The sequence below is a fragment of the Myodes glareolus genome, chromosome 4 (assembly GCF_982192425.1).
Source record: "Myodes glareolus chromosome 4, mMyoGla1.1, whole genome shotgun sequence".
NCBI lineage: Eukaryota > Metazoa > Chordata > Mammalia > Rodentia > Cricetidae > Myodes > Myodes glareolus.
In genome coordinates this window covers 66343764-66366845 of record NC_142029.1, presented here as the reverse complement: position 1 = coordinate 66366845, position 23082 = coordinate 66343764, and the positions used below count along the sequence as shown (strand labels likewise).

General features: G+C 39.9%; 1 pseudogene; it reads left to right on the top strand.

The window, feature by feature from the left end:
- Positions 1 to 22197: 22197 nt before the first annotated feature.
- On the top strand, positions 22198 to 22938 carry LOC125388772 (elongation factor 1-alpha 1 pseudogene; annotated as a pseudogene).
- Positions 22939 to 23082: the final 144 nt, after the last annotated feature.

Below are 23082 nucleotides of genomic sequence, written 5' to 3'. Positions count from 1 at the left end.
GGCCTCGTAGGAGTATGTGTGGACTTGTTGGAGGAAGTGTACCACTGTGGAGATGGGCTTTGACATCTCACATATGCTCAAAATACTATTCAGTATCTGTGATTACTTTATATGGCCAGTACTGGATGATAGAACTCTCAGTTACCTCACCAGCACCATGTTTGCCTGCGTGCACCATGCTCTACTGTGTTGAAATGGACTAAACCTCTGAAAATGTGAAGCACACCATTAAGTATTTTCCCTTCCTAAGTGTTCCTGTGATCATGCTGTCTCTTCACAGCATTAGAAACCCTAACTAAGACGTATGTGTTGATAATGTCTGAGTGCAATTCTTTTTTTGTTGTTTGATTTTGTGTTCTGAAATGTCACTGAATTTCTTTGCCATTTTTAGCATTTTTTTTTCAGTTCTGCCTTTAAGACTGTGTAGACTTAATATCATTTTATTTGCAGAGACAATTTAACTTTTTGTTCCCTTCAATTTAATTAGAGCTCATGATTGATGCCTTTAATTTACTTTCCTGGGATACATGTCAGGGCTAGAACTCCCAGCATTGTCAGGAACAGAAGTTTGGGAGTGAGAATCCTTTTCTTCTTGTTCCCTCTACCTCTCCACAACCACAGCTTCCACGCTTCCTGGATATGATCTTTATTAGGATGAGAAATTTTTCATTTATAACTAATTTGTTGCATGTCTTTATTATAAGAAAAGGCTTCATTTAGCCAATTACTCTTTTTACATCGATCAAGACAACCAGAAAGTTTTGTAATTCCTTGTGTTAATATAGGTGAATATATTTAATGGTTTGTTGATAACAAACCATGTTGACTGAGGTTTTTGTACTGCCTGGTTTCCGCAGTCATTAGTCCCAAAGAAGTCACACAGAGGTCTACATTAATTATAAGCTGATGGGCCTAGTATCTCAGCCTTCTTATTAACTTTTTTTTTTTGGCAAAAATTCAACTGGGCAATGTTTAGTTTCTAATCAAGTCTCTACATTTCCACTGACTCTTTTCCACCTCTCCATGAGAGAGTATTGTGAGAAATTTTTTTTTCAAGTTTCCAATTGGTTGTTTTTATTGAAACTGAGAGGAATTTGACAATCTTACACATAACTAGAAGGGTATGATTCAGTAAGAACTTTATATGAAACAATTCAAAAGTATAAATTTCAATCTCAAAAGTACATAAACATTAACATTTCTATCTGTAGTAATAGACTATAAATATATAATTAGAAGATGCAAAATAATAAAAAAGACTCACCATTGCTTGCAATAGCAAAGTATTAGGTAAAAAGATAAAATGGCTGTCTAACTGTCCACATGTATTTTTTTTCAAAGTTTATTAAAATATAAAAGTTTCCATTTTCGCCCCTTCTCCCAACACCCTCCCACTCCCCCCACTCCCTCTCCTCTTCCCTCTCCATCCCTAAGAGCAGTCAGGGTTTCCTGCCCTGTGGGTAGTTCAAGTTCCTCCCCGCTCCCTCCAGGACCAGGAAGGTGAGTATCTAATCAGACTGGATCCCCAAAAATCCAGAATATGCAGAGGAATCAAGTCCCAGAGTCATTGTCAATGGCTTTTTAGAAAGACTTCGGGCCAGCCACATTCACTTATTTTAGCCCACAATTCTTGTCTGTGTTAGCCATGTGGCTTGGTACCTTTTTTGGCAAGGCAATCACATCTTGTGTCCTCTGTATCTGGGTCACGACTGGAGACTGAGCTTCCCTTTTCCCAAAGTTCTTCTGTTCTTATTGCCCTGCCTCTAATTCCTGCTTGGTTGCCCTGGCTCTACATCCTGCCTGGATACTGACCAATCAGCATTTTATTAAAAATAATACAAGTGAGAGGGTACAGACCATTGTCCCACAGCAAAACCAATCTTATATTCTATAAATTAAATTGATAATCATGTTTAAACCATTTATACAGTTTTGAATAATCTGCTAATATTGTTTATAAAACCACTGTGTTTGATCATAGTGATAATGGCATATAGATATAGATATAGACTTAAGTCTATTATATATTGACTTAAGGGCTGCAAAAGTTATATTCTTTAAATTTAATTTCTTTAGTTCAAGTGGTCAGGCAATTAGTCCTGTATTATAATGGCTCCTTGACCTGGCCATCCATGTTAACTCTTCAATATTAATTGCTTTTTTATTTTTCTGTTTATTTTCATGTACTACATTCTAGACACATATAATTGACATTCAAATCTCTTTGTAATAAAGGTTAAAGACATTCACAATGTATAAGTGTATCTATTATACTAAGTTATATGTTAAAAATGCAAACAAACCTCAAACTAACTGGTTGAAATGAATGTGTGTGTTGGGAGATTGCTCAGTCTGTAAAGTACTTGTTGCATAACATGAGCACCTATGTTATGTACCCAACAGGTAGTTATAATCTCCGTGCTGGGCATGCAGTGAGAGTATATATCCTGTGGCTAGTTGGCAACCATGGGAGTCAGTGAGATGCTTTCTCAAAAAGAAAAAAGGAAAGAAAGGAGGAGAATAGCTGAGGAAAGCACCATGTGTCAGTATCTATCCTTTAAATACAGGAATATATATTTGTGCAAATGCAAACACACAAGAGATACGAATGTTCACTTGTCCTTCATGTATACTTCTCAAGGGAAGCAATCTGGCATGGGTGTGGGTGATTTGTAAAATAATGTTTCTGGAGAAACAAACTCTTTCCTGTCACATGCAATTATGTCAATTATCACTGAAAATGTAGCCTTTATCCTAGCCCAAACAGACACTCAAGCATTGTCAATGATGTTTCAAGCAGAATAATGAATAAAAGAGGAAATTAGAATGTGGTGTTATCACACAGCATGTCTACCTCTGTCTCTTTAACTAGACTTTTGGCAAGAGAACATGGTGTCAAAAGGAATCTTCAAAACTAGCTATTTTTCAGGCATCATTGTACACTTGGATAATCCCAGCACTAAGAGAATGAATGATAGAGGGTTGGTGCAAGTTTGAAACCAGCCTGAGTGGTATAGTGGATTCTAGTTTCGGGTACTTAGTGAAAGTCTGTAAATAAAATTGAGTCTCATCTCAAATGTATTCGCCAAGGTCTGAGGTCATTACCATTGACAGCAGTTTCTTTTCTGGTGTAGAGATTCTCTAGGGTCTTTATATTGCAATTTAAGCTAGATGATATCAATTTGTTTATTAGAACGTTTACTTTGTTGTAGTGTTTTGAACCCGTTTCATTTAAAGCAACAAAATATTTACAATGCTGGGGATTCTCAAGAATTCAGTATCTGCTTCCCTTTTGATATGCAATCATCCCCTCATGTGATTCTAGTCACTTAAATCCCTTGGAATTTCTACCTGAAAACTTGTACCCCATAGAGTTAACAGAAAATAACTGTATTTACCCTATTCCTAATTAGCAGTTATTTCTCTTCATGTGGCTTTTATTAACAGGAAAACAAGTCTCTTGAGTTCCTACCAGGAAAGAAGTTAATTCACTCTTCGGATCATGAGAATAAAACCATCACCAGCCTTTCTTTTTACTGTGTATGGACCTCCTATCACCTCACATCAGAGTGTGGAAATTTTGATTCAGTAAAATTGTTACAAATAACTTTATGATCCTAATGAATAGCGTGTAAGCACATAACATTACAACTTAAAGCTTTATTTTAAAAAGCTTGCTACTTTTTAACATATTATAATAATATGTTAAACACTTTGTCACTGTGAATTTTACTGCTGATGATTATTGCCAGAGCAAAAACAATTACTTCTCTCCTGATGAATCTGAACTCCTTTTGCATTTTGCATTACCATGCTAGTAGCAGTATAGTTCCAGACAGGTAATACAGTGGATTCCCTGATAATGTGTGGAGTTCAGATAATTGACCTAACAATCTGGGTAGTTTCTTCACACGTCACGCAGAAGTTCTGTTGTGTGCTACATCACAAGAGTGCCATGAAGATAAAATGTTTCTAGAACATGAACGAACAATAAATCTTAACTATTTTATGTCCTTTCCATGTGTTATTTTGCCTTAACTAACTGAATATTTTAAATTATTTATTTCTTTCCCAATTTAGCTCATCTGAGTCTTATTTTTTATTTTGGATGCTCTGAGTCTATCTGCTATCTTGAAAAAAATGTGCTATTGCAGAGCAGGCCTGTTTTTCTAAATAATGATTTACTGTAATTCCTCATTTTGTTAAAAGTATTGTGTGTTTGTGTGTGTATGTGTATGTGTGTGTGAACATTTATACATTGGTGCAGGTATGTATGGGGTGCTCATGTAAATGTGTTTGCATTTATCTGGAAGATGAATGTAAGCTTCAGGTGTTAACCCTCAAGTAACCTCGCATTTTGAAACAGACTTTCTCATTAGCTGGGACTCTCTAAGCAGGCTAGTGGTTGTTCAGAGAGTCTTAGGGACTTACCTTCTGCCTCCTACCTTCTACTGAGATTACCAATACAGACTGTCCTGACCACATTTTTCTAAGAATTTCTAGGACTTGATCTCAGGTCCTCATGTTGCAATGTGCTCTGGGGTAGTTCAGAGATTCCCCAGTCTGATCATAAATAAATTTAACAAAGAGGCTTTTATTTATATATAGGTGGAGTTCTACACCTGGGACTTGGAATTCTAAACTGCAACCACCAGACACCTCAATCAGGATCTTTATAAGGCAAAGAACACAAAGGTCATCACATACTAAAAAAGCTTCTGTTTACATAGGCAAAAGCATCAGCCCAAACACAGGACATCATAGGATGACCATGTTGTTTTAGTTTAATTGTATTTATTCATTTTTATGTGCACTTGTGTGTGTGTGAGTGTAGTGTGTCTGTGTCTGTCTGCATCAGCTTGTGTGTGTTAGTGTGTGTATCTTGTTTGGTGTGCATGTGTGTGTGTGTGTATGTACATGTGTGTGTGTGTCTTTGCACTCATGCCGTGGTGTGGAAGTCAGATAAAACTTCCAGAAGTCAGTTTTTATTTGCACCATGTGGGTCTCAAGGATAGAATTCAGATCACTTGACTTGGAAGCAAGATCTTTACACTACTGAACCATCCCACTCAAATGATGACACACTCCTATCTCTAAATCAGTGGTTCTCAAACTGTGGGTCACAACACCTTTGAGAGTCAAATGGCCCTTTCACAGGGGTTGCTTATCAGATATCCTGCATATCAAATATTTACATTGAGATTCATAGCAGTAGCAAAATTATGACTATGAAGTAGCAATGAAAATAACTTCATGGTTGGGGATCACCACAACAGGATGAACTGTGTTAAAGGGTCTCAGCATTAGGAAGGTTGAGAACCACTACATTTCTAATGGCTTTCTTTTCGTAGTATTCCATATAAACTACTCAAATCTGGTGTTTAATACCCTGCAGTGTCCCAAAATCATTTCCCTCTCAGTTCCATCTGACAACAGTCAAACAGTCATTGTGCCCCACATAGGCTGTTACTTAACTTCTCCTTGCAGATGTAAAACTTCTTGCATAGAAAGAATTTTTGAATTCTTTTTTAAAAAAATTAAAATGCATTAAAAATGGCAGACAAACTAGGGTGTCCCCACATTGGGTGCCAATTTGATTTAATTGAAAAAAAGATAGTTATAATTATAGTTTTTCTTAGTTATAAAAATATATAAAGAGACAAGATAAAGTAGATATAAATGTTGTAACTGTAATTCTTACTTGATACCTGACTTGTTTTATGTAATTTTACTATGTTGAAGTTAAAACCTTCCTTTTTGTAAACAGAAAATGGGAGAGGATGGGGGATTCCCCTCCATATGCTGTGAATACCTTTGGTTAATAAAAAAAAAAAACTATCCTGGGCCTAAGCAGGACAGAATAGAAGTAAACGGGGAAAACTAAACTGAATGCTGGGAGAAAGACTGCAGAGTCAGGGGAAGCCGTGTAACCCCCATGGAGACAGATGCCAAACCTTGCCAGTAAGCCACAGCCACATGACAATACACAGATGAATAGAAATAGGTTAAATTAAGATGTAAGTGTTAGCCAATAAGAAGCCAGAGTTAATGGGCCAAGAAGTGATATAATTAATACAGTTTCTGTGTGGTTATTTCAGGAGTCTGGGAAGCCAGGAAAGGAACAAGCAGTCACCTACTACACTAGGGATGACCCACAGGAATCCACAAGGATGACCCCAGCCAAGACCCTAAGCAATAGAGGAGAGGGTACCTGAACTGACCTTTCCTTGCCATCAGATTGGTGACTACCCTAATTGTCATCATAGAACCTCTATCCAGTAACGGATTGAAGCAGATGTAGAGACTCACAGCCAAGCTCTAGGAGTCTAGTGGAAGAGAGGGAAGAGGGATTATATTAGGAAAGGTGAGGGATCCAGATCATGACAGGAAACCCATAGAGACAGCTGACTCTAGCTACTGTGGGCTGTGGTTAGAGCACCTCCATTTCTAATGCCAGTCTCCTGGGACTCTAGTTTGCTGATGATATACAGTGACAACCCTAAAATACATGACCCCCCCACCAGAAAATTCATATATGCTTTCTCCCGTTAACAGCTTTTTTTATCTGGAGCCTGCCTTACCCATATGCTTGGATTTTGCTTCCATGAGGGTACCTGCTTCCACCACTGATTTTGTCCTCTTGGCAAAGATAGCCACAGGAGATTTTGCAATTTGCATAAATAGTCAACCCCAGGGAGAAAAGTACTTTGCATTACCATATACCTCCCCCGAGGCTGATGGTACCAAGGAACTCTCACTCAGAAATTGACCCATAGCCAGGATCAAGGGCACTTTGTCAATACAATGCCTAAATGCTTCATTGATGCCCTGTACAACTTCGCACCCAAACATCCGCTATTTATGTGATGTTACAATCTTCGTGGAAGTTGAGATGTCTGCTCCGAATGGATCCTACAATTTCAAAGACGTTTGTCTGCCCACTGCCCTTGACAACTTTCTGGGGTTCAATCCTTCTGAAATAAATCCAGAGGACAATACCCCTCCTCCTATATTATCTGCAGGATCAACGCCTGATAGTGACTGGCCACTCCAACCACTTTGGGGCTTTCAACATATTTGTAACTGTGGTCTGCTTAAATCTCAGATATTTTGTGATGATGCAGGGAGTTGGTTTTTTGCCTCCACTTATGGTGATAACTCACATTCTTTCAAGAAAACCTTCCTTACTGCCGTGCCAGCACAACCTGAATGCCTAGACAGGCAGAGGGGCAGGATGCTGGGTTTGATACATGGAGTCTTCTTTTCAGGTGGAAGAACAGCAACCTTTATTTAATTAATAAATAGGACCTCCTGAAACTGAGACACTTCTGTAAAACAAGGGGATACCTGCACAAATAAAGACAGAATGGTCCAGCATATGTTTTTAATGAAATGAAACTGGTTTTGCTTATTATAATATAAAGCATATTACAGGTATACCACACAATCCTTCAGGTCAGGCAGTTATAGAAAGCTCAAATCAAACGATAAAGGATAATTTGAACAAACAGAAAGGGATGAAAAATACCCCCAGAAATAGATTGCATAATGCTTTATTAACCTTGAATTTTCTTAATGCTAATGAGAACAGTGCCTGCAGAGAGACATTGGATAATGGGAAAAAAAATTCTAAATTAAATCAGCCAGTGTATTTCAAGCATGTGTTGACCTCAGAATGAAAACCAAGAGATGTGCTATGTTGGGGAAGGGGTTTCCCTCTTGTTTCCACAGGAGAAGAAAAGCTATAGATGCCATCAAAATTAATCAAAATTCAGTTTGAAAAGGAGAAACCTCTTGATAAAGAGAAGTGACAGTTCATCCACATAATCAACAATCCAGAGGTGATAAGGAAACCTCATAGGTTGGAACAGGGTTCTCTGTTCTTGTCTTTGCAGGAAAATACCATCTTCTAAGTCAAGAAACTTTGAACATCTAGATACTTAATGAAAAAAAGATAACTTTCCAGAAAGAGTCATCAAGCAAGGAGAAATCTGACTTATAAGACCAATATCCTCTCCAGGGTAAGATCTTATTAACATACATATAATGGTAGTCACCAATTATTAAAATGAAAAACTGGCTTTGGAGATGGATGTGGCTATACTCTAAATCCAAGCATGTTGTTAAAAGAAAATTTCAGAGTTTCTGTCTCATATCAGGAACCAGTTGGTATGAAACAGAAGAAAGATAAAATCTAGAGATTGCTCTTATCAAAACTCTGTTTTCAAAATTTAACTTCTTCCCATATCCGTTTTTGTAAAATTCTGGTGTGGGAAGTCTTTTGGTGAATATATGTCTATAGAAATTCAACCTCTCTATTTTGATATGAATAATGCTTAAGTTTTCCACAATCAACAATAAATTTTCCTGCTGTAATCTTTGAAGTCTCCAGGAAGAAGATGGGACCCCATAACAACTATTCAACTTGGTTGATATGATGTAATTATGAAAATGGCACCACATTAAAATATGTATTATATTATAAATTGCTCAAAATGAATCCAACTTGGTTAGCTGAGATGGTGCACCTTCTTACAATGTTCTGGCCAGAACTTCAAATAAGAATTTCAGAAAAACCCTACTGATTACTCAGAGACAATCTGCAATTACACCAAATAGTAATTGAAACTTAACCATCATTTTGGTTCTTACAGGTTCCCATAGAAATAACATCATTCCCCATTTGAGTTGGAAGTAATTTCAGAAAACGACATTCCCCTCTCCCAACAAAGTTTATCCTCAGGATTAGGGACATCTGCTAAGGGTTAGTTATAAGTGGTATAGGGTTGGGTTGGAAATGAAGTAGACTTAGGGATGTTTTTTGACTAAAAAAAGGATTGGATGGGATAATAGGTAGGTTAATATGTTACTTGTGAGCTATCATTTATAGACAATTTACATTGGTATAGATTCTTGTATATAGATACAAATTCAAATTATAGATGTTATATTGAATATATTCCTATTTCTGTTTACCATATTTGTGTACCTTTGTGAAGTTATTTCTGACATATTGAAGGCACGCATGTTTCTACCTCTGCTTAAGATATCTTGTATATTGAGACAAATTTAGAATATATTTATCATATTGCACTATACATTTCTACCTCTGATCAAGATACATCATATATATATAGTTTACATTTTGAGGTCATTGTCCTCATTTGCTGCATATTTGTTTAAAGACTTTAATTTTTTAATATAAAGTATTAGCCTTTAAGTTATATAGTTAATACAACTATATATCAGTATTAGTTCATGTTTGTAATACTTATAGTTAGACTAGTCAGGTTGCATTCCCACCAGCAATGCAGAAGTGTTCCCTTTACTCCACAATTTCTCCAGCATAAGTTGTCATCAGTGTTTTTGATCTTGGCAAGCTCATACAACCCCTTTGGAAGACAGAGTGGCAATTTCTCAGAAAATTAGGAAACAACCTTCCTCAAGACCCAGTAATACCACTTTGGGGTATATAGTCAAAGGATGCTCAATTGTGCCACAAGGACATGTGCTCAACTATGATCATAGCAGCATTGTTTGTCATAGACAGAACCTGGAAACAACCTAAATGCCACTCAACCAAAGAATGGATAAGGAAAATATGGTTCATTTACACAGTAAGTACTACACAGCAGAAAAAAAATAACGACATCTTGAATCTTGCAGGAAAATGGATAGAGCCTGAAAACATTATTTTGAGTGAGGTAACCCAGACACAGAAAGACAATTATCACATGTACTCATTCATAGGTGGTTTTAAACATAAAGCAAAGAAAACCAGCTTACAAACCACAACACCAGAGGCAGGAAGGGGATCAGAGAAAAATGTAAAGCTCAATAAAAATTAATTTAAAAAAAGGAAAAAGCAGTTTGGCAATATTTTTTCTTTTTATTGTGTGAAATGATTTGAGGAGAATTGGTATTAGTTCTTCTTTGAAAGTCTTATAGAATTCTGAGCTGAAACCATCTGGTCCTGGGCTTTTTTGGTTGTGAGACTTTTGATGACTGTTTCTATTTCTTCAGCAGTTATAGGTCTGTTTAGTTTGCTTATATGGTCTTGATTTAATTTTGGTAAGTGATATTTATCCAGAAAGTTGTCCAATTCCTTTAAGTTTTTCCAATTTTGTGGAGTATAGGTTTTTGAAATATGACCTGATGATTCTCTGTATTTCCGCCATGTCTGTTGTTTTGTCCCCCTTTTCATTTCTGATTTTATTAATTTGGATATTCTCTCTCTGCCTTTTGGTTAGTTTGGATAAAGATTTGTCTATTTTGTTGGTTTTCTCAAAGATCCAACTCTTTGTCTCGTTGACTCTTTGTATTGCTCTGTTTGTTTCTATTTTGTTGGTTTCAGCTCTCAATTTGATTATTTCCCTCCATCTAGTTCTCTTAGGTAAGTTTGCTTCTTTTGTTCTAAAGTTTTCAAATGTTCTGTTAATTCACTAGTGTGGGATTTTTCCAGCTTCTTTATGTCGATGTTTAGTGCTATAAACTTTTCTCTTAATACTGCTTTCATAGGGTCCCATAAATTTGGGTATGTTGTGTGGTCATTTTCATTGAATTTTAGGAAGTCTGTCATTTCTCCCTTTATTTCTTCCTTGACCCATGGATGATTCAGGTGAGTATTGTTTATTTTCCATGTGTTTGTGGGTTTTCTGGAATTGGTATTGCTGTTGACTTCTAGTTTTAAAGCATGTTGATCTGATAAGGTAAATTGGGTTATTCCAATTTTTTGTATTTGTTGAGGTCTGTTTTGTTACTGAGTAGGTGGTCAATTTTTGAGAAGATTCCATGGGGTGCTGAGAAGGAGGTATATTCTTTTCTGTTTGGATGGAATATTCTGCAGATGTCTGTTAAGTCCATTTGAGTCATAACACCTGTTAGTTCCCTTATTTCTCTGTGCATTTTTTCTCTGACTGACCTGTTCAGTGGTGAGAGGGGAGTATTGAAGTCTCCCACTATTAGTGTGTGGAGTTTAATGTACGACTTAAGCTTTAGAAGTATTTCTTTGACATATGAGGCTGCCCTTGTATTTGGGGCATAGATGTTCAGTATTGAGATTTCCTCTTGATGAATTTTTCCTCTGACTAATATGAAATATCCTTCTTTGTCTCCTTTGATTGATTTTAGTTTGAAGTCTATTTTGTTAGATATTAGGATAGCTACACCACTTGTTTCTTAGATCCATTTGATTGGAATATTTTCCCAAACCTTTACTCTGAGACAATGACTGTATTTGAAGTTAAGATGTGTTTCTTATATACAGAAGAAGGATGAATTCTGTTTTCATAACCAATCTGTTAGCATGTGCCCTTTTATAGGTGAGTTGAGTCCATTTATATTAAGGGATATTAATGGCCAGTGATTGCTATCTTTTGTTAATTTACTTTTCATTGTTGGTAATGTAAATTTGTACATTTTACCCTTCTTTGGGATTTGTGGCTATGAGACCATCAATTGTCTGTGTTTTTGGTGGTGTATCCAACTTCCTTGGGTTGGGTTGGAGTTTTCCTTCTAGTATTTTGTGTAGGGCTGGGTTTGTGGCTAGGTATTGGTTAAATATGGTTTGGTCATGGAATATCTTGTTTTGTCTTTCTATGGTGATTGAAAGTTTTGCTGGGTATAGTAGTCTGGGCTGGCATCCATGGTCTCTTAATTTCTGCATAATGCTTGACCACAACCTTCTGGCTTTCATTGTCTCCAATGAGAAGTCAGGTATAATTCTGATAGATCTGCTTTTATATGTTACTTGACTTTGTCCTTTGCAGCTCTTAATATTCTTTCTTTACTCTGTATGTTTAGTGTTTTGATTATTATGTAGTGAGGGGTCTCTTTTTTGGATCCAATCTATTTGGTGTTCTGTAAGCTTCTTTTATCTTCATAGGCATATCTTTCTTTAGGTTGGGAAAGTTTTCTTCTATGAATTTGTTAAATATATTTTCTGTGCTTTTGAGTTGAACTTCTCCTTCTTCTATATCTATTATTCTTGGGATTGACTTTTTCATGGTGTCCCCTATTTCCTGGATATTTTGAGTTAAGTTTTTGTTAGATTTAATGTTTTCTTTAACTGCTGAGTCTATTTCCTCTATTTGTATCTTCAGCGCTTGAGATTCTCTCTTCCATCTCTTGTATTCTGCTGTTCATGTTTGCGTTTCTGGTTTCTGATTGTTTTCTCATGATTTCTGTTTCTATAATTCCTTCAGCTTGTGCTTTCTTTATTGTCTCTAATTCAGTTTTCAAGTCTTGAATAGTTTCTCTCATATGTTTGATTGCTTTTATTTGAATTTCTTTTAAGGATTTGCTGATGTTTTCCGATTTTTTTTGTTTGTCTTTTCCTCCATTTCTTTGAGGGAATTCTCATTTTCTCTTTAAGAATTTCAAACATTCTCCCGAAGTTATTTTTATGTCATTTTCTTCTGCTTCATCTATATTTGGTTGTTCAAGTCTTGCTGTTGTAGGATCTTTAGGTTGTACTGGTGTCGTGCTGCTCTTTGCGATGTTGCATGTGTTCTTACTATGTCTACTCATCTTTTCCTCTAATAGGCATGGTTGGGGCTGTCTGAGATTCTGTTGATTAATCTTCTAGGTGCCAGTGAATCCAAGTCTCAGATGGTTGTTCCTCGTGGTACAATCAATGCCATGGTTCTAATTACCCAGTTGGTCACTCCTTGTTCCTGGAGATCACTCAACAATCCCACACTTTGCTCCACTTCCTTGGAGTTTGCTGTCTCAGGCTTGCTCTAGCCTAGGCTGTTGGCTCAGACCTGTTTCTGTAAATGTTTCTGGTCTGGATCTGTTCCCGTAGAGGTCCCTGGCTTGGGGTTGGTTCTGAAAAGGTCTCTTGCTCTGGTCTAGTCCCTCAGAGTTCTCAGGCTTGGGTGCACCCAGACCCCTAGAAGACCTGGCTCAGGCCTAGTTCTTCAGAGGGCCTAGATTCAAGTCCAGACCCTCAGCGGTCTCTGGCTCTGGCTTACTCACTCAGTGGTTCCACCCCTCCTTAGTTGCTTTTCTATTGCTGTGAATGGATTCCATGACCAAGGCAACTTTTAAAAGAGAGCATTTCATTCAGGGCTCACAGTTACAGAGGATCAGAGGTCATCACCATTATGGTGAAGAACATGGCAGCAGGCAGGCAAACGTGGCACTGGAGCAGTAGCTGAGACATGAACATGAAGCTCACAACTGATTCAGGAAGCAGAAATAGAAAGAGCTAAGTGGGAAATGGTATGTGCTTTTGAAATCTCAAAGCTTGTGGAAACACAAAAGCCCCTGAATAGCAAAATTTCCAGATTTAAAAAATATAATGATCAAGTATGACCATCCCTGACTTCAAATCATACTATAGAACCATAGGGACAAAAGCACACAGGTCACCAGAACAGACATCCTGAATATAAACCCACAAAGAAACAGCCACTTGACTCACAAGAAGTCAAAAATGCAGTGTAGAAAGAAGCAACCTCTTTGCCATTGATTAAATAAAGACTGATGATTCATGGGTAGAGAAAAAAATGTTGCATCCAAAAATCACCCCCACTTAGATTTTAAAGCTTGATACAGGACCTTGTATTCTGAAACCATTATAAGAAAAATAAGGGAAAGCAATGCAGGATGTAGACACAGGAAATGCTTTCTCAATAAGACTCCAGTCCCTCAAGATCCAATGTCAGCCATTGACAAACGTGATCTCATATAACTAAAAAGCTTCTTGACAGCAAAGGAAAGTAAATGAAGTGAAGAGATAGTACACAGAATGGAACAAGACCTTTGCTAGCTATACAACTGATAAAGGGTCTATAAAAAACAAACCAAGTTAAAAGAACTCTTAAGAATTAAAAAAATCAAACAACCTGACCAAGAAATGAGTTACTGAAATGAACAGACAGATCTCAAAACACAGAAAAGGAAAGGTCAATGAGCAGCAGGGCAGTGGTGGCACATACCTTTAATTCCAGTACTCTACCGGCAGGGAAACGCAGTTCTCTATGAGTTTGAGGCCAGCCTGGTCTACAGTCTACAAAGTGAGTTTCAGAGCATCCAGTGGTACACAAAGAAAGCCTGTCTCAAAAAAAAATCAAAATAATGAGTCAATGAGCATATGTAACAATAATAACAGAAGAAGATAAGATCATGAATCTGAGATGGAACTGGAGAGGAACATAAGAAGCGTTGGAGGGGAAAGAGGAAGGGGAGAAATGATGTAAATACAACACTCAGTAGGAAATTCTAGACAGAGACGAGGGGAGAATCTGAGATGAGTTGAGGGAAGAGAAAGCATGATCAAAATATAGTGGATGAATAAACTGAATTAAAAGGCCTGTTTATTGTATACTCTTTACATGTATATGTATATTTAGGTGCATAGCCATCAAATAAATTCAAACCAAAGCTATAGTGCAATTCCATCTTACCCCAGTCAGAATGACATCACTTTCCTCCTCCCTTTCCTCCTTCCAGACTCATCTAGCTGCTCTTCCTCAAACTCCTCCCGTGACCTCCAACTCTCAAGTTTCTTTTTATAGTTTATAAAAGTTTTCTTTTATAGCTTCTTTTTCTTTATCATTATTACATAAATATGTGTATATGCACAAATACACAAGTGTGTGTGACATCAGTACTTGTATATGGGAATACACACACACACACAACATGCAGACAGCCCAGCCCCAGAAAGAAAACTACAGAAACTAATGACAGCTTGGAAAAGGATAGCTAGCTTTTCCCAGGTATGAAGCCCCTCCCCCATAATGGGTTGTTCAATGAAGAATGGTCAGTCCTGAAACCATATACAGAAATAATAAACAACCCTTTAAATAAAAACTAAAAAAAGAAAAACGACCTACTTTGTGACCCAGTTGTAACATTATTTGATATTTATCCAAAGGGCTCCACATAAACATAGATCATAAAATGTTTTCTGAAGCCAGGCGTGGTGGCACACCCCTTTAATTCAGGAATTCTAGATGCTGAGACATACAGATATCTGTGAGTTCGAGGCCTGCCTGGTCTAGAGAATGGGTTCCAGGACAGCCAAAGGTACACAGAGAAACCATGTCTAGAAAAACATAGATAGGTAGATAGATGATAGATAGATAGATAGATAGATAGATAGATAGATAGATAGATAGATAGATAGATAGATAGAGATAAAGAGATAATACTTTCTGCAGAAGCATGAGGCCCTGAGTGGGATCCACAGCTCCCAGGTAAAGACCAAGGCACAGGGTCATGTGTTTGTGGCTGTGGCAATAGGAATGTGAAGACATCAGGATTTCCGATCCTCCCAGGCAGTCAGCAGAACCTCGCTGATGATACCCATGTCTCATGGGAGAGGTTGTCTCTAAAGAGAAGAGTGAAGAAGGCTCATTAAGGTTGCAAAGCTGGATAATAAGAAAGAGCACTGTGGTGCTGACTCCGAGAAGTGAAATGGCTGTTGAAAATATGAACTCACAGTAACTGTAATGACTGTCACAAAAACAAAACAATTAAAAATTCCAGCATGGGAGGCTGGAGAGATGGCCCAGGGGTTAAGAGCCCTGCCTGCTCTTTCAATTCCCAACCACCATGGTAGCTCACTGCCATCTATAATGAGATCTGGTGCCCTCTTCTGGCCTGCAGCCGTACATGCAGGCAGAATATTGGATATGTAATTAAAAAATCTTGGGGGAAAAGCTCAGCATAGGGCGGATCCAGTCTGTCTGGACACTCACCTTCCTGGACCTGGAGGGAGGGGGGAGGAACTTGAACTTCCCACAGGGCAGGAAACCCTGACTGCTCTTAGGGATGGAGAGGGAGGAGGAGAGGGAGTGGGGGGAGTGGGAGGGTGGTGGGAGGAGGGGCGGAAATGGAAACTTTTATAATTTAATAAAATTACTTTCAAAAAAAATCAGCATAGGGTCAATCATGAGTCCTACCCTTTAATAATAAGCTATTGATAGTTGGTGGCTTCTAATAGAGATAGACAGATATTATTCTTTACGGTTGTGGCCCTAGTGAGTTGACCATTCTCCAGTGGATGGCCGCACACCCAGGAGTTTATAAACAATACAAATTGGAACCATCCAATATTTTAAGAGAACGAGAACTTGTAAGGAGTGAGTGAAAGATCTGGGAGGAGTTAGGGGAAGATTGAGGAATGAGGAGCTGGAGCCATGGCTCAGTGGTTAAGAGTGCTGGCTATTCTTCCAGAGGATCTAGGTTCAATTCCCAGCACTTACATGGGAGCTCACAACTGTCTCTAACTCCTGTTCCAGAAAACCCCACACCTTCACACAGACATAGATGCAGGCTAAACACCAATGTACATAAAATACAAGTAAATAACTTTCTTTAAAAAAGTGAAGAATGGAGATAATCAAAACACAATATATGAATTTTTCATCATAGATCCTTCATTGAGTAACTGGTGGGACCAGATGCAGAGATCCACAATCAAACATAAGGCCAAGCTCTATGAATCGTATCAAAGAGAGGGATGATGAGGAATACATGAGCAAGGAAGGTCAAGATCATGATGGGGAAATCCACAGAGACAGCAGATTCAAACTCATGGGAACTCACAAACTCTACACAGACAGCTGTGGAGCCTCCGTGGGATGGAACTAGATCCTCTGCATGTAGGAGACAGTTGTATATCTTGGTCGGTCTGAGGGGCCCCAGGCAGTGGGACCAGGGTCTATCCCTGGCATACAAGCTAGGCTTTTGGAACCCACTCCCTCTGGTGGGATGCCATGCTCAGCCTTAATGGGGACAGGAGGGAGGCTGGGTCTGGCCTCTAGTTATGTACCAAGCTTTGTTGACTCCCCATGGGAGGCCTTACCCTTTGGGAGCAGTGAATGGGAAGTCGGCTGGGGGAGGGCGGTAAGAAGGGGTAGGAGAAAGGATGGGAGGGAAAACTGTGGTTGGAATATAAAATGAAATTTTAAAACAGAAATAAATTAAATTAAAAGAATTAATAAAAAAATATTCTGAGAGCCTTGAGAGATGGCTTAGTGGTTAAGGGCACTTATTGCTCTTGCAGAGGATCCATTTTCAATTCCCAGTACCTATGAGGTGGCTCACAACTATCTGTAACTCCAGTTCCAGGGGTCTGAACCTCTCTTCTGACCTTCACCAGCGCCAGGCAAGCATGTGGGACACATACATTCATTCGGGCAAAACATTCAAATATATAAAATTAACAAAAAGAAAATATGTTTGAAGGGCTCAATAAATGGTTTACCAGTTAAGGCCTCTTGCTGTCCTTCCAGAGGATCCAGGTGCAGTTTCCAGAACCCCACGTGGAGGCTCACAACAGCCAGAAGTTTGTTTTTGATTCTTTGTTTTTGTTTTTGGAAAGAGGTAGCAGAGAAACAACATGAAGTTGGGTGAGTAGGGATGTGAGGAGGATCTTGGAGAAGTTGGCAGAGAGGAAAAAACATAACCAAATATATTGTATGAAGAAAATAATTTTTAAAAACCCAGCAGGGATGAGAGAGAGGCTCCTAAAGCCCCAGACGTACACATGGGGCTATGGACTGCCGATGGTTACTGGATCAGGAGAGAGTGTTCTCGATAGAAGAGTGGCCATTAGCAGACTGCCTAGGCCCCAGTGAACGGCCTCAGACTCGTGAGCATAGGGGCAGCACTGAGTGGATGAAATGACTTAAGTCTTTTTTTTTAAAGCACATGAAGTTAGGATAGAGGTGTTTGGAGGATGCTAAGGGAAGTGGATATGATCAAGATATGTTGTATGCAATTTTCAAAAAAATAAAGAAAATGTTATTTCAAAAATCAGCGAATATCAAAAACAGGTTTATGAGGAAAGATACTAAGGCTGATACCTGGCTCCCACATGTCATGCACAAGTGTGCACATGACAGGAAGACCTTTAGGTGGGGGTTTCCTGCCCAGCAGCTGCTCCCAAATAATCAGTCAGAAAGTTAATATTAATTGTAAATGCTCAGCCAATGGCTGGACTTGTTACTAGCTAACTCTTACATTTAAATTAACCCATATTTCTTATCTATGCTTTGCCATGTGGCTTGGTACCTTTTCTCAGCACGGCATGTCCATCTTGCTTTTCTCTGTATCTCCTCAAAACGCAGATTTCACCCTACTTCCTCCCAGCATTTTCTGTTTGGCTCTCCCGCCTAACTTTACCCTGTTCAGCTATGGAGCCTGTCTATTAAAGCTATCATAGTGACATACATTCATACAGCGTAAAGGAATGTTCCACACAGACCCAGAACTGATTGCACTGAAGCTAGTCATGGATATACTCCTGCTTATAGGGAAACCAGGAGGATTGGTTCACAGCACTCCAGGATCTCTCTCTTTTTTTAGACTTACTTTATTTAATGTGTTTTGGAGTTTTGCCTGCACCACATGTGTGCTGTGCATCCCAGGCCAAAAAAGGGCATGGGATCCCCTGTAACTGTAGATGGTTGTGAGCCACCCTGTGGGTGCTGGGTTTTGAACCAGGGTCCAGTGCGAGAGCAGCAAGTGCTCTTAACCTGTGAGCCCCAGAACTATCTCTCTTTGTTTGTTTGTTTGTTTGTTTTGTTGTGGTTTTTTGTTTTGTTTTGTTTTGTTTTTGAGACAGGGTTTCTCTGTATAACAGCACTAGCTGCCCTGGAACTAGCTCTATAGACCAGGGTAACCACGAGAAATCCACCAGAGTCCAAGTGTAATGATTTTCTTTTCTTCAGAGTGAAGTTAGACATTTATTAGGTGGGTTATGGAGGGGATGGAAAAGGGGGGGGGGGGGAAGGGGAGAAGTGGGGAGAGGCAGAAGCTGCTTCTTCCCAGAGGAAGACTGAGAAGAAAGACTTAAGGCTGCCAGCAGGGAGGGAGTGGGCGTGACTTGCCTCTTAAAGAAACAGAACAACCATTACAGCTAGGATTAAAGGCATGCTCCACCACCACCAGGCAATCTCTTAATATGCTGATTAGAAGTCTCTTTGTGACTGTCATGATGTGAACCAGCCTCTGCATGATGACTCTCCTCTGTTTACACAAGAGAACCAGCATCTCCACACCTCAGGCCTCTCCTCCCCTCTGTCTCCTGCACACAAGCCGTGCCCAGCTGTGTTCTTTTAATGATTGAACAACTTTGTCACTATTTATTGATTTTACACACCTGAGAAAAATCCAAGATTGGAGAGATTAGTACCAATTTAATGACACTCACAGAAGTTGTGAAATAGAATCAAACCAGATCTTCATTCACTGATAAATGGATAAAAGACAATGTAGTACGTTTACACAGTATAATATGACCTAACTGGGAAGGAAGGAGGAAGGGAGGAAGGGAGGGAGGAATGGAGGGAGGAAAGAAGAGAAGTGAAAATGAAAAGGAAAAAAAAGAAAAGAAAAGAAAAAGAAAAAGAAACTTAAGAAATCTGCTGGTGAATGGATGAACAGGGACAACTCTTTTGAAGAAATTTCTGAAAGTGTTAACATCACTGTGAACAAAGTCAAGTTGCTGGGGAAGGTGCTCTCAGTGGCTCTAGAGAGAGAAAGGACAGATGAGATGGAGAAGCGGGTTCTTTTTATTATTATTATTACTTTCTAAATAATACCAATCTTAAGTCCCACTTCCTCCCCTCCTTCCACTTCCCTCCCGCTCCCCCACACACCCTCCCCCTCCATCATCCTCCAATCCTAAGAGAGGGCAAGGTACCCTGCCCTGTGGGAAGTCCAAGGCCCACCTCCCTACATCCAGGCTGAGCAAGGTATGCATCCAAAGAGAATAGGATCCCCAAAAGCCAGTACATGAAGTCATGAAGTAAAGACAAATCCCAATGCCATTGTCATTGGCCCCTCAGTCTGCCCCAATCGTCAACACGTTCTTATGACCTGAGTGCAGCTTTAAGCACTGGCTTTGCAGCAGATCAAGGGGATGGAGGACTGTATGAAGCTGTGGGACACCAGTCAGAGTCTGGTGCCAGCCCGGACCCTCCATTATTTCTCTTGACCAGACCCCAACAAAAACTATCTCTCTTTCTGGACCAGCGTGGAAATATGGAAATAAAGACACAACTCACATGGCTTTATCAGGAAGGAGATTTTCAGTGGTCCATCATGAAGTCCTGAGTTCACATCCTGAAGAATTCCTCTTGCTTTATTCTCCAAACAGCTTTTATATCAAAGCATAAGCTGAGTGGGAAATACACCAGCATTCTGTCTCCTAGGTAACCAGGTGAATGGCTTTTGTCATGTCCACAACTACCTGTAGGCTCTGTACACTACCTGCCAGTAGGTTGAATTAGCATCCCTATCAGGCATCCTCCAAATTACAAAGAAAGGAGCAACAACATCCTGACCTTTTCTTAGGTAGTGAAGGCCTGTCTGGTAGGCTATGTGACCATCCTCAGATATTGACTATGGCTTCAGAGACTGGCTGCCACACCATATAGAAATATGGACCTATAGACACCAGGCACAAGACACCTTTACCTAATCCCCCAGTGTCCTGCAACCCCTGCCTCACCCAGCAGACCCATTTCTGTGGTCCCTGACCTCAGCAGAGATCTGCATGTATCAGGATGAGTGTTGGGATGCTGCTGAGAGTAATAACGGCCCTTGCCTTAAATCAAAGGGCTGTTGTCCTTGATGGGGTGTGATTTCTTGAAGAAGACTCCTGCATAGGGTGTGAAAAGCTGACCCAGATGATGACACAAGGGGAAATGGGGACGAGGACCGTGCAAGCTCCACTCCAGCACATCTGCCTGGGTGGGCTTTTTCCAACATGGTTTCTATAATAAATGACATCGTTTTTGATGTGATTTCTGTTTTCAATGTACTGAGAAATACTTGTGTAATTTCTCTAAAATTAACAATTACTACAAAAAAGGGAAAATTTTCCGCAAAATGAGCTATGATTTTCAGGGTTGTTTATCACCCGCACCCTGTATGTCTGATAGAGACAGATCTGTATTTGTGATGATTGTGCCTATGGCCCTATGGCCCTATGGCCCTATGGGCCTTATGGCCCTACAGACCTAGGGCCCTATGGCCTGAGCCATTATGTGGTTGCCAGGTATTGAACTAAGGACGTTTGGAAGAGAAGGCAATGCTCTTAACCCCTGAGCCATCTCTCCAGCCCCTTCTTTCTGGTGCCAGAAGAGGGCATAGACCTCATTACTGATGGTTGTGAGCCATTATATGATTGCCAGAAATTTAACTCAGTACATTTGGAAGAGCAGGCAATGCTCTTAACCCCTGAGCCATCTCTCCAACCCCTTTTTCAGGACGTTTGGAAGAGCAGGCAATGCTCTTAACCACTGAGCCATCTCCCCTGTAGAGGGCCGCAGCCACATTCTCCATTACAAGATGGCGCTGACATCCGGCTTCACCGCCAGGTGAACGCACATGTGCTCGGTAATTTCCACTGAGTCCCCGCCTACTCCCGAGGCATCACCTGGGCTAATTGGACAGTTGACCAATCCAAGAGTGACACGTCCAAAGCAAGGTCTGTTTCCTGTATAAGGGATGGGTTCCTTCATATCTGGGTCTCCGCCATGTTGGCTGATGCTCTCTCTCCCAAGGGGCATTAAAGCTATTTCTGCAGAAGGATCCTGTGTCCCGCGTGGTTCTTGCTGGCGAGAGGAAGCGTGGGGCACTCCCCAGCACCTTCTTTCTGTTGCCAGAAGAGGGCACCAGACCTCATGACAGAAAAGTCAAAGGGAAACAGTTTGGAAAATGGTTCTTTCACTAGTGGAACAGAGTCTGAATACCAGAATTCACTGAGGATCTATTTACACCATAGTTTGATTGCACACAACCCACACTTTCACTCCCATACATATGCATACTCTCACACACATTCCCAATCTTTAATTAAAAAAAAATGTAAAACCATCAAGAGTGACTGCCCTTAAAATAATTTGTAAAATGCCTAGAGCTGGGCTAAATTTCAACCTTATAACAGATCCTGCAGATAAGTGGTTGCCAGGAATTGAACACAGGATGTTTAGGAAGAGTAGGCAATGAAAAAGTGTGGATCCCTTGAACCAAGGCATATTAGCACTTGTCTCCAGCATGTTGTAACCATTCCAACCAGAAACTGGCACAAATGATACCGTGTCAGGGTTGTAGCCAATTTTCTTAATGTAGGTGCTGACTTCCGTAACAATTTCCTCATATCTCTTCTGGCTGTAGGGTGCCTCGGTGGAATCCATTTTGTTGACACCAACAATTAGCTGTTTCACTCACAGGGTGTAAGCCAGAAGTGCATGCCAGATGGTAGTGCCAGTGGAAACACCCTGTTGGAAGCTTTGGATTGTATCCTGCCACCAACTCATCCAACTGACAAGTCTCTGCGACTGACCCTCCAGGATGTCTATAAAATTGGTGGTATTGGGACTGTCCCTGTGGGCCGAGTGGAGACCGATATTTTAAAACCTGGCATGGTGGTGACCTTTGCTTCAGTCAATGTGACAACAGAAGTAAAGTCTGTTGAAATGCACCATGAAGCTTTGAGTGAAGCTCTTCCAGGGGACAATGTGGGCTTCAATGTGAAGAGCATGTCTGTCAAAGACGTTAGATGTAGCAACGTTGCTGGTGACAGCAAAAATGACTCACCAAATGAAGCTGCTGGCTTCACTGCTCAGGTGATTATCCTGAACCACCCAGGCCAAATTAGTGCTAGCTATGCTCCTGTACTAGACTGTCACACAGTTCACATAGCATGCAAGTTTGCTGAGCTTAAAGAAAAGATTGCTCGTCGTTCTAGCAAGAAGCTGGAAGTTGGTCCTAAATTCTTGAAACCCGGTGATGCAGCCATTGTTGATATGGTTCCTGGCAAACCCATGTGTGTTGAGAGCTTCTCTGACTATCCTCCCACTGGGTTGTTTTGCTGTTTGTGACATGAGGCAGACAGTTGCCGTGGACAAGAAGGCTGCTGGAGCTAGCAAGGTCACCAAGTCTGCCCAGAAAGCTCGAAAGGCAAAATGAATATTATCCCTAGCACCTGCAGCCCAGTCTTAATCAGTGGTGGAAGAACAACCTCAGAACTGTTTGTCTCAATTGGCCAGTTAAGCTTAATAGTAAAAGACTGGTTAATGATAACAATGCATCGTAAAACCTTCAGAAGGAAAG